Source organism: Diorhabda carinulata, chromosome 7, assembly GCF_026250575.1.
Source record: "Diorhabda carinulata isolate Delta chromosome 7, icDioCari1.1, whole genome shotgun sequence".
In the NCBI taxonomy this organism is placed as follows: domain Eukaryota; kingdom Metazoa; phylum Arthropoda; class Insecta; order Coleoptera; family Chrysomelidae; genus Diorhabda; species Diorhabda carinulata.
In genome coordinates this window covers 3,659,102-3,672,873 of record NC_079466.1, presented here as the reverse complement: position 1 = coordinate 3,672,873, position 13,772 = coordinate 3,659,102, and the positions used below count along the sequence as shown (strand labels likewise).

The 13,772-nt window shown below is 29.5% G+C and overlaps 1 protein-coding gene across 4 annotated transcripts in view; it reads left to right on the top strand.

The window, feature by feature from the left end:
• LOC130896201 (homeotic protein ultrabithorax) overlaps window positions 1-12,713 on the top strand; it is a 376,840-nt gene extending 364,127 nt beyond the window's left edge. For all 4 annotated transcript variants that reach the window (XR_009059543.1, XR_009059542.1, XM_057804128.1 and 1 more), the window contains one exon: window positions 5,381-12,713. The gene's annotated coding sequence lies outside the window, so the exon portion shown is untranslated. The remainder of the gene's footprint in view (window positions 1-5,380) is intronic.
• Window positions 12,714-13,772: the final 1,059 nt, after the last annotated feature.

The following is a 13,772-nucleotide window of genomic DNA, read 5'->3' as shown; positions in this document are numbered from 1 at the left end:
GGAAAGTTTATGGGTCTTTCCTTTTTGGTTAAACAGCTGTAACTGGCACTTCTTATCTTAATTGTCTACAACTATGGCTTTTTCCTCGATTGGTAAGAGATGATCCAAAAGACTCCATCTTTAGCAAGGAGCTTTACTGGCATAACGAAGTATGGATTGGCCCCAGCGAAAAGAATTGTTTTCCACGTGTTGTTTCTACTGGGATATATGAAAGATCGTATATTTGTGCATCCATAACCTGCTGTCATTCCCGTATCGACAAAAAGGATTGAAGCATCTGTTGCAACAATTACTGGTCAACGTTTTGCTTACGTGTAATATTGCAAATTGAAAATATTGCTTTTCAATGCACTATTTGACAATATCTAAAATTGATTAACATTTGATAGTCACAGTTACTATAATAAATTGGTTCTGAGAAGCCCTTATAATGCGAACATAGAATTCTGCTGGAATTCGATTTTCTTTAGCTATGAATGAGCAGATTCAAAGACGCCAGCAATTTTTCTAGTGTGGAAGTTGACAAATAGTATGTTTAAAGTCATGATAGTCAGTAGAGAAACAAAAGAAACGTATTATGAAAAACGAGATCAAATATCTCATTTCCAAGAAGAATGAGTTTTCATAATTCTAAAACGTTCTAAATATTTTCAAATAGATTTCCTTCCAGTTTACCAAACGTTATCTTTCTGGATTGCATTAAAAAATTAGTTTAACCGATAAATCATCAAATAGAAAGAATAAAAACGTGAATATATAATCATGTATTTCGCTAAAACATATAAATTTCAGCTAGCTTTTCTCTTGTGGCGACTGACAACCAAAATATAACCCATTTTTAGAAATCCCATTCACGAAGCTGAATAAAAAAATATACCAAATTCCATTTTTCATCATTCACAAAAAGACTAGTCAAATACGATTTATCAAAATGTATCGTAGTTATATGAATCGTTTTTCTATTCAAGATTATTGTCCTAAACTTGAGAGGGATAAAAGTTGATGCGGAGGAATGAATTCGATAACACGTTTTGTTCGAGATCTGAGATGTTCTATTTAATAAACAATAATATATATAGGGATGGGAGATCCAAGAAAATTATAAAATGGAATAATAATCCTCTTCTTAAGATAAATGTACTGTTGAAATAATTAATCTAATATAGTAGAATAACTGAAATATAATTATGTATATGTTTAAAGATCTAAAGTGAAAATTGCTGGCCGTAACTTTTCGAAACCAGAAATGAGAGATAAGCTTCGTGTACATACACACAATATGCAAGTTATATTCTAATAGATTAAAATCAAATCACCAAATATTTCACAACATTTTTCAAGCGATGATAAGAGACTTGAAGTATGAAAGAGAAATGGAATAACCGAAATATATTCCATTCGGTTAGCAGGATAAGAAGGAAACCAAAGTATCTCCACAGTTCTGTTCATATGTTATAATTATTATGATGCGACTTTAATTTTGTGTGTGGAGTTATATTGGGTGCGTTATGCAATCAGTTGATTGTATCGATTGAGTAGAGGAAATATGTTAAATGTGGAGGATATTGGAATATTTCTTGTATAATCGTATATGTGAATAAGTGCTTAGAGAATGGCCCATATTTCTCGAGTGCAGACGCTACTTGTTTAAAGCGTCATGCTTCATATTTTCACTGCTGTACCTAGGTTGTCTGTGGTTTTGGATACATCCAAATATTCGAGGAATCTCTAATTTGTTAAACCTGGACAGTGAACTATCGACGAGAATGTGACTGGCTCTAATATAAAATGGTGAATCTGTAGTGATGTTAGTCAAACGTAGTTTTGTAGCTATTGCTCAATATGCTATAGTAAACTACTAGTTTGTGCTGAGAGATAGGGCGTATCAAGCAACCAGGTATTTTATCCGAAGTTGAAAAAAGTTTCTCCGTTTTCGCACTACGTTATGTTCCTGCTGCTATCAAATATGAATAGAATTGATATCATGATGTGATTTTCGTTTAATATACCAAAAGAAATGAACTTCGTCGAAATAACAGTCACTCAATTGTCTATTATACACATTTCTTCTCGATAATCTGAAGTTCTGTCGTTTAGGAGGTGATTTTTTCTTGAGGTGTATGTGGATTCCGAATTTTTACACTATTTTAATTATCTAAACAGTTGAGTGGATTTTAATTTCTATAGAAGACTACGTAAACATCCATCTCGTATTATAGCTGCATACCATCAAGATCTCATTTAATTTCATTAAGTAATTGATTTTTATTTGATGATGAATTGGTTAATCTAAATATACAGGTTTTCAAAAGTTCTTGGTACTAAATGAAACTATTTGAATTTGAACACATTAGTGGGAAACTATTTAGGAATCAAGTGGTAGCCAACATACTCCCAAAATGTAATGACAATGTTAATGATAATACGAGACCACATCGATCTGCAATGGTTATTTAAGAAGAAGAAAATCATCTACAGCTTTGACTCAGGACACCTGATTGCAATAAAACATGCTCGATATTAGTTATAAAAAGCCATTGACGACGACAATCTGCGATCAGAAATCGTACAGGAGCTTAGAAATCTTCTTTTACAACTTTGGACTGAAATCGGACACAATTTTTTGGACAATTTGGTTAATAACATGCCGAGATGTGATGCTTTTTCATTAAATTCATTGATAAGTTCTTTTATTCTATTATTTTCCATTAGAACTTTGTATAATTTTCAATATTCTAATATGAGAAAAATAGATTTTATACTTCGATTTTGTGATCAACAGTTAACAAATACACTTTTTGGAAATACTTTCTATTCTAGCTGTTAAAATCGAATTTAATCAATACTTTCAGATATTAATATAGCTGTTTATTATTAATCAAAAAAAAGATATTTATATTAAAGTATGATTCTTTTCATTATAGTTCTATAAGCAACAAAAATGTACACAAAATAAATTTGTCACATCCTTTTTTGTGGCACATCAATGTTGGAAATATATTATATCGACATTGCATCGTTTTATTGTGTTATATTCCCTGCCAAATTGTGAAGCAATATTTTCCAAATAAAAGTTTTTAAATATAAATGGGCCGTATGCGTATATATCTGCTGCGTTTCTCTGCCAAAGTTCAACCTATTGAAAAATGTACATATTTATTGAACAGGAAATATTTTGAAACACTTTTGGAATTTATGTTGTGGAATATTTAAATCACTCTTTTCTGCTTTGGTTCCTGTTCGTTTCGGGTTGATATTATAATAATATGGAATTTGATTTTGAAAACTTCATGATATAGACGTCATTAAAAAATAATTTTTAGAAGCAATCAAAGCTTATAAACATTTAAACTGAATTTTTTTAATAATCCCGAGGTTCTCATTTCAATTAACTTCCTCAGCATATACGAAAAGGAAAAGGTACAATCAAACAAAAATAAATAACCTATTTTGGAGATGAGCTTATATCCTTACAATACGTCAGCACTCAAAAGAGATATAAAGTGCGCTAAACCAGTATTCACTCAACTATCACAGTGGCAAATAATTATGAAAAAATCCAATTCCTTGATTCTAGATACAGAAAAATTATTCGCGATTTAATGGACAATATCAAAAAGATCCACAATTATCGTCATCCACAATCAAACAAGCTCTTCCGAGAGGGAAATCATATCACTATAAGAGAAATTCTGTAACCTTGGCATTTTCAATACACGAGCTCATACAATCTTTCTGTTTTATCAGAAAGTATAAACTCCATTACAAACGTCTAAATAGAAAACCTCGCAACTCCAGTCTACCATTTTGTTTAAAGCTAACCGCACTCTGTGTTAACTGTTTTATTTATTTTTACGAAATTTAATATCTTGATATTATTTCAATCCATTATTAAAAAACAGGTCAAGTTCTCATTGAATTTTTTTTCCATTACCCTTATATAAAATTTTTTTGTCTGTTGTGATATTTAATACAATGCAGCTATGAAATTTGCACCTTAATCCGACGATATGAATCCTCTCCCTCTATTTACCAGTATATCTAACCAGTGATTGTAACTGTTCCTTATTGAAAGTTCGTAGATACCATGAACTTTCCAGCATCTTGACAGAAATCCTTATTTTGACCTGACCAAATATACATACAATTTTTATTAACAGACAATACTTATATTGATTTGGAAAACCTTTTTGATTTCATATGAATAAATGTAGGAATGTTTCCATCGACCATAAAAGAAAGTGATAGATTTTACACAATTTGTACCCTAAGAAAATACTAAATTTCAGCATACATGTTTATATTAAGTAAAAGATTTTTTATACACGTTTTCAACTTATCTGAATTTTGCCAGAAAAATTCTAAAATCTTTAGGTAAGTATTCAAAAACATGTATAAACCCGTACACCAACGTAACAGGTGTACACATAAACAAAGTTTGCACTGGTAATATTCTAAAAAACTCTGAACCATGTCGATCAACTTTGGCATAAAGTGTTAGTCACGTAGAGTTTCCAGAAGAATAAAGATGAAAACGTGATATTCTTTATGTCTTTCTTTAATTTCTCATTTCTTAGACTTTTTGATATGTGTAATCCTTTTAATTTTAGGTCACTTCCTAAAATCAAGAACATTTAGAAGCATAAACTCATGGATATTTTTAAGGAGGCGAGTAATAATTATCAAAAACATATCGATTGTCATTGATGATAAATCAGTGGTAATCGACGAAGTCAACTCATATCATTTACTTGAAAAATACAGTTTCTAAGTAATACCTTCAATTTTTTATTTGAACAACGTCAAACTAACAATGATTTATGAAAATTGAGTAATATTAAGTCATGTGAATATTGATAGTACAATTATTAAACTTCATTTACATTTATGCTTGAAGTGTGGGATACTAGGAAATATCTATGAAAAGGGTAGATTTTGGCATGTAATATTCAGGCTTGCTTACCACTAGCAATACTTCTGATGCCGCAGGAAGTGATCAAAGGTGTCCATCCAAAAATCCAAGAATAAATTTTGGGAGAATGAGAAAAAGTCTTATATATTTCAAGGGACGTAAGTTTCAAAGTAATTTGAAGGAAGTGTAATTTATCGGTTTAACTCCTAAGTTTGAAATATATTTTGCGAAATTTCCACAAATGATCAAGGTTTCAATAAAAATAGTAGACAGTCAAGTTTATATATGATTAGTATGGATTGGTGCGCGAAACATTATCTATATGTGTATGACCTCATATTTTTGTTTGATTAGTATTAACTTGTATAAACAATATTCAATAAAATAAATCCACTTTTAGTTGCAAGTTTTTTATAATCCCTAACTTATCAAATTGGCATTCTAAAATAAAATTTTGAATTATTACAGACACTCTGGCAGTGCACCATACATCCGGAAACAGGAAGTGTTGCCAACCACACCAGGAATTTCCACTAAATCGGATCAGCTATCGCGGAAATACGTACTACAACCAAAACAGGACTCTTCATTGTGAAAATTGTGTATACTCTAGTGGATAGTGTAATATGTATACAGGATGTTTTTAAGCCGTAGGACAAGTACTACTATGAAAGTCTAAACCTTTACTTATTATTTTAATAGAAAAATTAGCAGAAAATAAAGCTAAAAATAAAGAAGTTGCAAGATTTTTATGTATAATAAACAAATATTTGTAAATTAGTTGATATTTTTGGAAAAAAATGAATATCTTTAATAATTAATTTGTATTGTAAACGGCCACAAAGTTGAAATAATGAGATAAGATATAGACTTTATTCTAAATGGTTAAAATTATTTAAAAATTTATATACTCTATCTTACGGTTTAAAACATCTTATATCTTTAATCCAAAGTAAGATAATGATAGTGATAAAATATTTTTTGAGTGAAGATTTTCTTTAACGAAATTTGTTTTGTAAAAAATAATGTGACACAAAAAAGATACGTAACTGGATATATGTGCCATACTTTACAAAAATATACGTAAATATGATATACGTAAAAAAATATAAATCCTAATAGTTCTAAGTATAAAATTTATTATATTAAATTATCAGCCATTTCGATGACTTTTATCAAGAATATAATTGTACTAGATAAATATTTGTATTGAAATCAACATCATATAAGCAATTTCAGATGATGTTACAATTGCCTGATCCCGATACATTTAGTAGACATTCAATTCGTGATTAGTTAGATTAGATTGTCTGGCGAACATTACAAAGATAACTTTAGAGAATTCTCGTTCGCCATTTCTGTGCCCTTCGACAATCAGAGCAGTGTAGTAGGGTGTAGTAAACACCTTTATCGACGCCAAAGAATTAATTTTATCTCATCGATTCAATCGGTATTTGAAATTATGAAATAATTTTTTTTAAATTTCATCATAAAATAATGCATTAGTCACACAGGGTTTTTCTGAAAGGCTGAGACATTTCATAACTACAATCCTGAAAATTACTTGATTTAAACTAACTTTCTACTTTATGCAGAATCGTCTTTTTAAGTTGGTACAAATCATTAAAATTGTAAAAAATAATAATGGTGTTGATTATAGAAAGAGTAAGCATTGAACATTTGGCATATAATAATACTGGGCCAACAAGTCATATTTAAAGAGAAGTTTGGGCCTCATCAATGATTAGAACATAGTTTAGTAGCGATAATAAGTCTAAAACTAATTTATTCTGTCTTCCACAGCATTTCTAATTTTTCTTTTAAGTTCATTATCTATGTTAACAAGCATAAAATATTTTTTCAAATATCTTTAGAATGTTGTCTTCCATTTGGAGAGTAAGAATTGGGACAGGACGTCATTGATATTTATCTCCCATTTTTATAGAAACGTGCAGAGGTTTTGCACCGGATGATGAGAAAAACTCTGTTGGTTGGCTTCTTTTACTATATCCTTCTAAAATTCCCAGGACCAACAACTTATTTCTCTAAAAATCCGATAAGAAAATATCTTGGAACGTGTGTGTGTGTGTGTGTGTGTAATTCAAGGCGTCATCTATACTGCCTCCAAAGGGTTTATTGACCCCCCTTTTTCATTTGTGACACTAGAGACGATCAGTGTTTCTAGAAGATCTATTAATCTCACTCCTTTCAGGAATTTCAGGACGTGGATGGTTCTAGCTGCCAAAGATCTTCATTTTCCATTTTATATGCCGTTAGGTGCAATACCCCGATTCATCTAATGTCTTAAAGCGCATTTCATGAAAAAGTTTAGCACCAACAAATGAATTGTTCGCCACTATTTACGCAAGTTTGTCTTCTATTAAAATTTTCTCCACCCTAGTTTGACAGAAAAATAGAAAGTTTTCTTATGTAATGTAATTTAATTAAATAATACCATAAAAGACATAAAACGGCGTAAATTATATTATCTGGTTATTCCTCTACTCACAATATTTTATATTTTTTTAGGTATGCTTCAATTTTTGCTTATTTAGTTCATTTCATTTATTTTATATATAGTCTAAGAGCCTGTGAACCCCAGATCTTTGTGATTTAATGAAAGCTGAAAGTTTGTCAGCGCATCCAACAAATAAAGTGTGATTTTCAGGTATTACCTTCAAACTGTTATTAAAAATAACGGTATTCATTGCCAGACACACTTAATTTTCATTAAATTATAATTCTAGTTTATATTACCTTATAGTATAAAAGCTTTTATTTATAATACTTGCGTAATAATCGCATGATGTTTCATCATTACCACTTTTTTATAGGGTAGCTATTTACCTGCTAAAGGCACGGTAATCCAAACTTCATAATCGCTCATAGTTCTTACTTTGGGAGCATGCGCTAACAAACTTTGAGCTTTCATAAAATAACAAAGGTCTGGGGTTCACAGACTCTGATTCTATGGAGATACTTTTGTTTCAATAAAAATAAAAAAAAACATCACAAATTTTCATATCATAGTTGGAGATCTGGGAACGTTTACAATTTTCGTTATTAGTATTGACAAATAAAAAAGAACGTATCATAACAATATTCACAAAAGTCTGTGCTAACATCTTAAAATAAAGTCACAGTTGCCACAATTTATTATAATTGTTGAAAATGACGGTCGCAATCAAAAGATTATTATTAATGACGCTTCAGTATGATTACTTTAAAAAATCTAATAAACAATTACACTGCGCAATTGCTTTCTAATCACTTGTTGTACAAATGGAAATATTTTTATTTTTGGTGCTCTAATATTATTTCCTTGCTATTTCTAATAGTTAATGTTTATTATCAGGAATAGAACTTTGTTGATGTGTAACATTTTCAACAGAAATCAACCATTATTAAGTAATCAAAATGCAAAATCAAAAATAAAAATTTTCACGTCATAAATTATAATTTTAAATATGATTTACCCACTAATTATGTAGCTACAAAAACACATAACACGTATTTAGATATGTCTTACTTTTTATAAGATTTCCTTCTTTTCAAAAACTGTAGATTTTCCCGAACTATTCCATGAATATAAAATCGATTATATGAATCAGGGTATAGGCAACCGAAGAATTTATTTGTACATTTTTATGTTGGTGCTAGGATATTTTGAGCGATTTTCATGAAAACTAGTATAAAAGTTTTACGGGATATAAGTCGTAAGAAATGGCTGCAGATTCATTTTTTATTTGTTAAAATCATGTGAATATCAATCTAGACTACTTTATGTATTTAATTTTTTTATGTTGGTATGCAGTTTTTTGTTTAATAGTATTTACTTGAAAGGCAATTGGATTGTGCAATATTATAAAAATTCGATGTTTAGGATAATAGTATGGTGGCAGTTTCGAACTGTAATAAAAGTGTAGTTACAAAAACGTCACTCAACCTTTAGTTGTCGCCACGTTACGGATGTGTACATACTTAAAAAAATTTAAAGAAGATCTCAGATCATCTATCCTTAACGTGCTTGTGTACATTTGGGTTTATACTGATTGTTGATAGAGGTTTTTGCAATGTAAGTATTTTGTGGAAAAATGGATCTCTTTTTTTAAGATTATGTAAAGTAGACTAATGGCTTATTTAACCATTTGAATACCCCACAGCTAACAAGAGAAACTATTGATATCAAAATATTCTAAACAACTCTCCCATTTTCTAGCGGTCACAAAAAAAATATATTATCATGAAGCTAATTAAACTTTCCAGGTAAAATATTAGATAAAACAGTTGGAAATTATAGTGAGATATAACTAAAATTTTGAATTTTGTTTTTAACTTCTAGATTAATTGGTACCCAGAAAAATATATTGTGAAAAATCGAAACAAATTTTCAATATGACTACATAGTGAAATAAATGAGGATGTGTGAAAATTAGGTATCATTAGATATTATTTAGTCATTTACAATGTGCTTTCAAATTTAAATTTTGAAATCAATCCACATTCAAACAAAATATTTCAAAATTATACTCAACATTTTTTTACTATTCACTAATTCACAAAGTATTGTCAAATTAATATCAAGTTTTAAGCTACTTTTTTCTATTGGATACATATAATGATTGTGTATGTGTAACTTCCAAGAAAATTCTAACGAAATTTATGATTTGTGAAGATATTCTCTATAAATATAATTATAAGTATATCGATTCATTGAAAATTTCTATTTTTTATGAAACTTTGTAGTTCTTATGATTTACTTCACATTTCATCTTCTTCAGTTTGGTAAATATTTCTATCTAAGTTGTGGATCGCTATAGCACAGCATTAGAAGCTGTTAATATTATTTTAATTGGATGGTTGGTAATTTGAGGAATTTTAATTTGACGATTTCGTTAATAGAATGCTTATTTACTCCTGAAAAAACTATGAAATATGTTCAGACGAAATAATTTGCATTTGTGTTATTTTTGTAAAATCAATTAATTTCGACTTTTTTTATTCCAAAAGTAATTTAAAATTGATAAATATCAGTCTGTTTTACATAAACATGTCATCTATAGATTCTCATTTCACAAATTTAAAGATAAGGAATAGAACTCATTAGAGATCAGAGTTATATCGGCAGGATATATTTAGAAAAAAATTCACAAAATAACTATTAGTATATTAGACATTTTGGAGTTTGAAATTTTACCACCTAAATGCTCCTCTTCACGTATAAATGCATAGACAAGTGACTTAATAGTGATATAAGTTACCAATAGTTGTCTGTATACACACTCCAATGGGTGTTTCATACTTTGGAAAACGATAACTTAGGTTAAGTTTGATCACCTACTAGCTGATTGCTCATCTTAACTCAGAACTCATTTATCGGTGAAAATTTCAAATTTGAAACATGATCTACAAGAATTTTTGATTTTAATCACTTTTTGTTCGTTAATTCTTTCAGTATATTTATTTATAGATGTTTAATAATTGTTATTGAGCAGTTATCAACGAGTCACGCGTATTTTAATACTAAGTATAAAAACCGCAATTTTGGATAGATTAACTTTCTTTTTTCTAGTATTTTGGTTTGTAGTTATCGTCAATTTCTATATTTGTTTACTTTAATCTCTGGCTTTGAGTATCTGTATGTGTGACGACGAATTAGATTATCCAATGATTTTTTTAATTCCATGGTTTTTAATTCTGTACACTCTACCTTATTCATTACTGCAGTTTCTTGTCAATTATTTCAAAATTTTATTCAGGATTTTGAACAAGCTGAATACTTTTTCAATTTTTTGGAACCTTCACTTTTCATACAAACCAACAAGATATTCATTCAAATTTTGACTGTAAATCGTTTGTAATTTCTATATGTTAATCTATTTAATTTAATTTAATTTAATGAATGTTAATTAAATAATTGATTACTTTCTGTTGTGATATTTGCTTGAAAAGATACTGCTTTTTTTTTAAGCGCACCAAGATTAGACCTAAATAAAACCTATCAGAATTATTTATCACTTTTATGCTTTAGTATAGTACTCGTAATTTTCTGGTATGTACTTACAAGATAACAAAAAGTTCAAATCTGCATCTTGAATACCTAAGATATCTCAGTTAAAATTTTCCCAATCATTAAAATTTGAGAGGTACTACATTAAATATAAATATAAAGAACTTTCGATAGAATAGGAAGTTGTTTAGAATATAAAATTATTCAAACTGCCCAGTCACATTGAATAGGTACTTGTAAAAATGTTCATTACTTAGGATTAGAGCACCGCTTGTACTAATTTAGAAGGATACTTTTTGTAAAGTTGTATATAGACATAAAAATTGGAAATACGGAAAGTACATCAGATTGAAAACATTTCAAAAATGTTAATATTCAGAGAAAAAAATGTTCTAAGTAGAATGTTCATAGAAGTAATAAATAATTTAATGAATTTTTTGTTAATAGAGATTGGGTATACACATTTTTCGTGTTTGAATCAATTTGAGATCGTATAATATGTGAATGGGTTTTATTTTATGAGCGTTCCACATTCAAGCACGAAACGATTGCGAAAGTGGAGTCGATTTGTATTTTTTCCGTGGAATCGCTCTTCATTAACCACTTTTTGTTGGTATTTGGACCGCGAAAACAGACTCCGCATTGGCAATACGATGTGGCGCGCGTGTGAATGTGGAGCGCCTAAATAAGCATATGAATTTAAATCTCTTACCAGATAATGTATATTCTACTGCGGAAGGATTTTTTTCTAAAATATGTTCAAGGAAATACATATTTTGATATAATTTCCGAATTTTCTAATAAATAAACCTCTTAGTAAGAATTTATGCAGTTGTGCGTGTGGTACCTAAGGTGTAGCTTTAGTATTAAAAAAATTAAATATATTACATTGATTTATATTATAAATTGGTTCTACTGTTAACGAGAGTACAACAAAATGTATACGTAAACTACAATTCCAGTAGTGTGTATAGAAAAGAGGAACTTTACCTTGCAGTGTGTTTGGGCTAAAACTGACTGCATTAAAAGGACAGAATGTTTCAAGTTCTATTTGAAAATTACGTATTCCATTATCTCAATTGCTTATCACTTTTGTTACAAAATGAATGAGTACCACAAATCTCCGTCAGAAACTGTTTGTGCTCAAGTTAAAACTGAAAAATTAGAGAAAGATATCAGTGATTTAATTCGACCTTTAAGTTGGAGAAATTAGAATAAATATATGCAATGCTGAGAAAATATGACTTGTGTGAACCAATATAGCTGAATATAATTGAAACCATTACCTAATTATAAGATGGAAACATTAAATACTAGAAAATATCTAGCAGAATTATATCATTTTAGTATATATTAATTTATTTCTCAATTTTTCCAGCTCGATGAGGTATGCAACATGTTATTTATGTTAAATTGTAATTTCAACTATCATAATGAGAAATAAATGTTAAAACTATTTATTACGATCTATTCGTTTAAAAGAATCAGATTTTATTATTATTATATTATCAAAAATTGAATGAAAAGGACTCGAAACACTCTGTATATCTTCATAATTGTATATAGCGTTGTAAATCTTTAGGTTAGGGTTGAAATGTATACTGTTTATCTAGGATATTATTTGTTTGTTTTTTGGTTTTATATTATGAAAGTTTTGTTGCTTATTTGTTGCTCAATATTCCCTTTTTCGAAAAATGTAAAATACGCCCCCACCCGATCTGTCCTTTTCTCTATCGTCTGTCGTCTCTGTGTACTGTAATTTATTTTAATAAAAGTCATGTTCTAAAAAAATTATTGTTTCATTTTCTTCCAACTTTTATAATAAATATATCAACAGTATAGTGGGTGTTCCGGGACTTGATGGAAAAAATTCAGGAGTGAAAATCATGTCTGACACAAGTTGCAAAATTAGAACTTATATTTAAATATATTTTATAATATATACATTTAAACATTATGAATTTTTGATGGATGATTACATATGTGCATGTAGTGTTTTTAACGGAATAAATAATTCTACACTACTATCTGAAATCCCTGGGCCGCTCATGTTCAATGGTTAATTTTTATAGGGACAATCTGTACAATTTAAAGATACCGTAGAACCTCGATTATTCGGCCCTCAGTTATACGGATTCGCGATTATCCGGACTATCAACTGCTACCAATTAAATAATTAAGTAATATTGAGCCAAGTTGCAAAATCTTTCACTTATGTACTAAAATCGAATTTATGCAAGCACGAACGAGTCGGAAATGACATTACCCCGCCCGCGCCCCTCGGGAACGCTGCCACAAGCTGATATGCGTGTCGCGTCTAAATATTTGAAAATGTCAAAGCGTGTTATCGTTTAAAGACAAAATAAATATTATTTATTCATTAAAAAAGGGAGAAACCGGTCGTAAGTTAGCTGATGAGTATGGTGTAGGTATATCCACGATAAGTGATGATTAGGAAGAATACCGATTCAATTTTGTTGTTCACCTGCAAATTAGATAACGAAGATCGGAGTAAACATCAGAATATGATGGAAAAACAAAAAAAACGAACTTTTAGAAGACTCTTTGTATTGTTGGTTTTCACAAAAAATAACAACTGGGAAACCGATTTCTGGCCCTTTACTCTGTGAAAAAAGCATTACAGTTCAAACATATTGCAGATAAATGAACAGCAGGAAATGCAAGAAGATTCAACAGAAGAAAATGATGTAGGACCATCTCATGATGAAGCAATTCAGGCTCTGGAAACAGCTCTCAAATGTTTGGAAAAAGAAACAGAGTTCCCTTCAGCAGTAATGAAGAGAAAAAGTAGCTTACGTCAAATGCCAATTACCAAATATTTTAAACCAA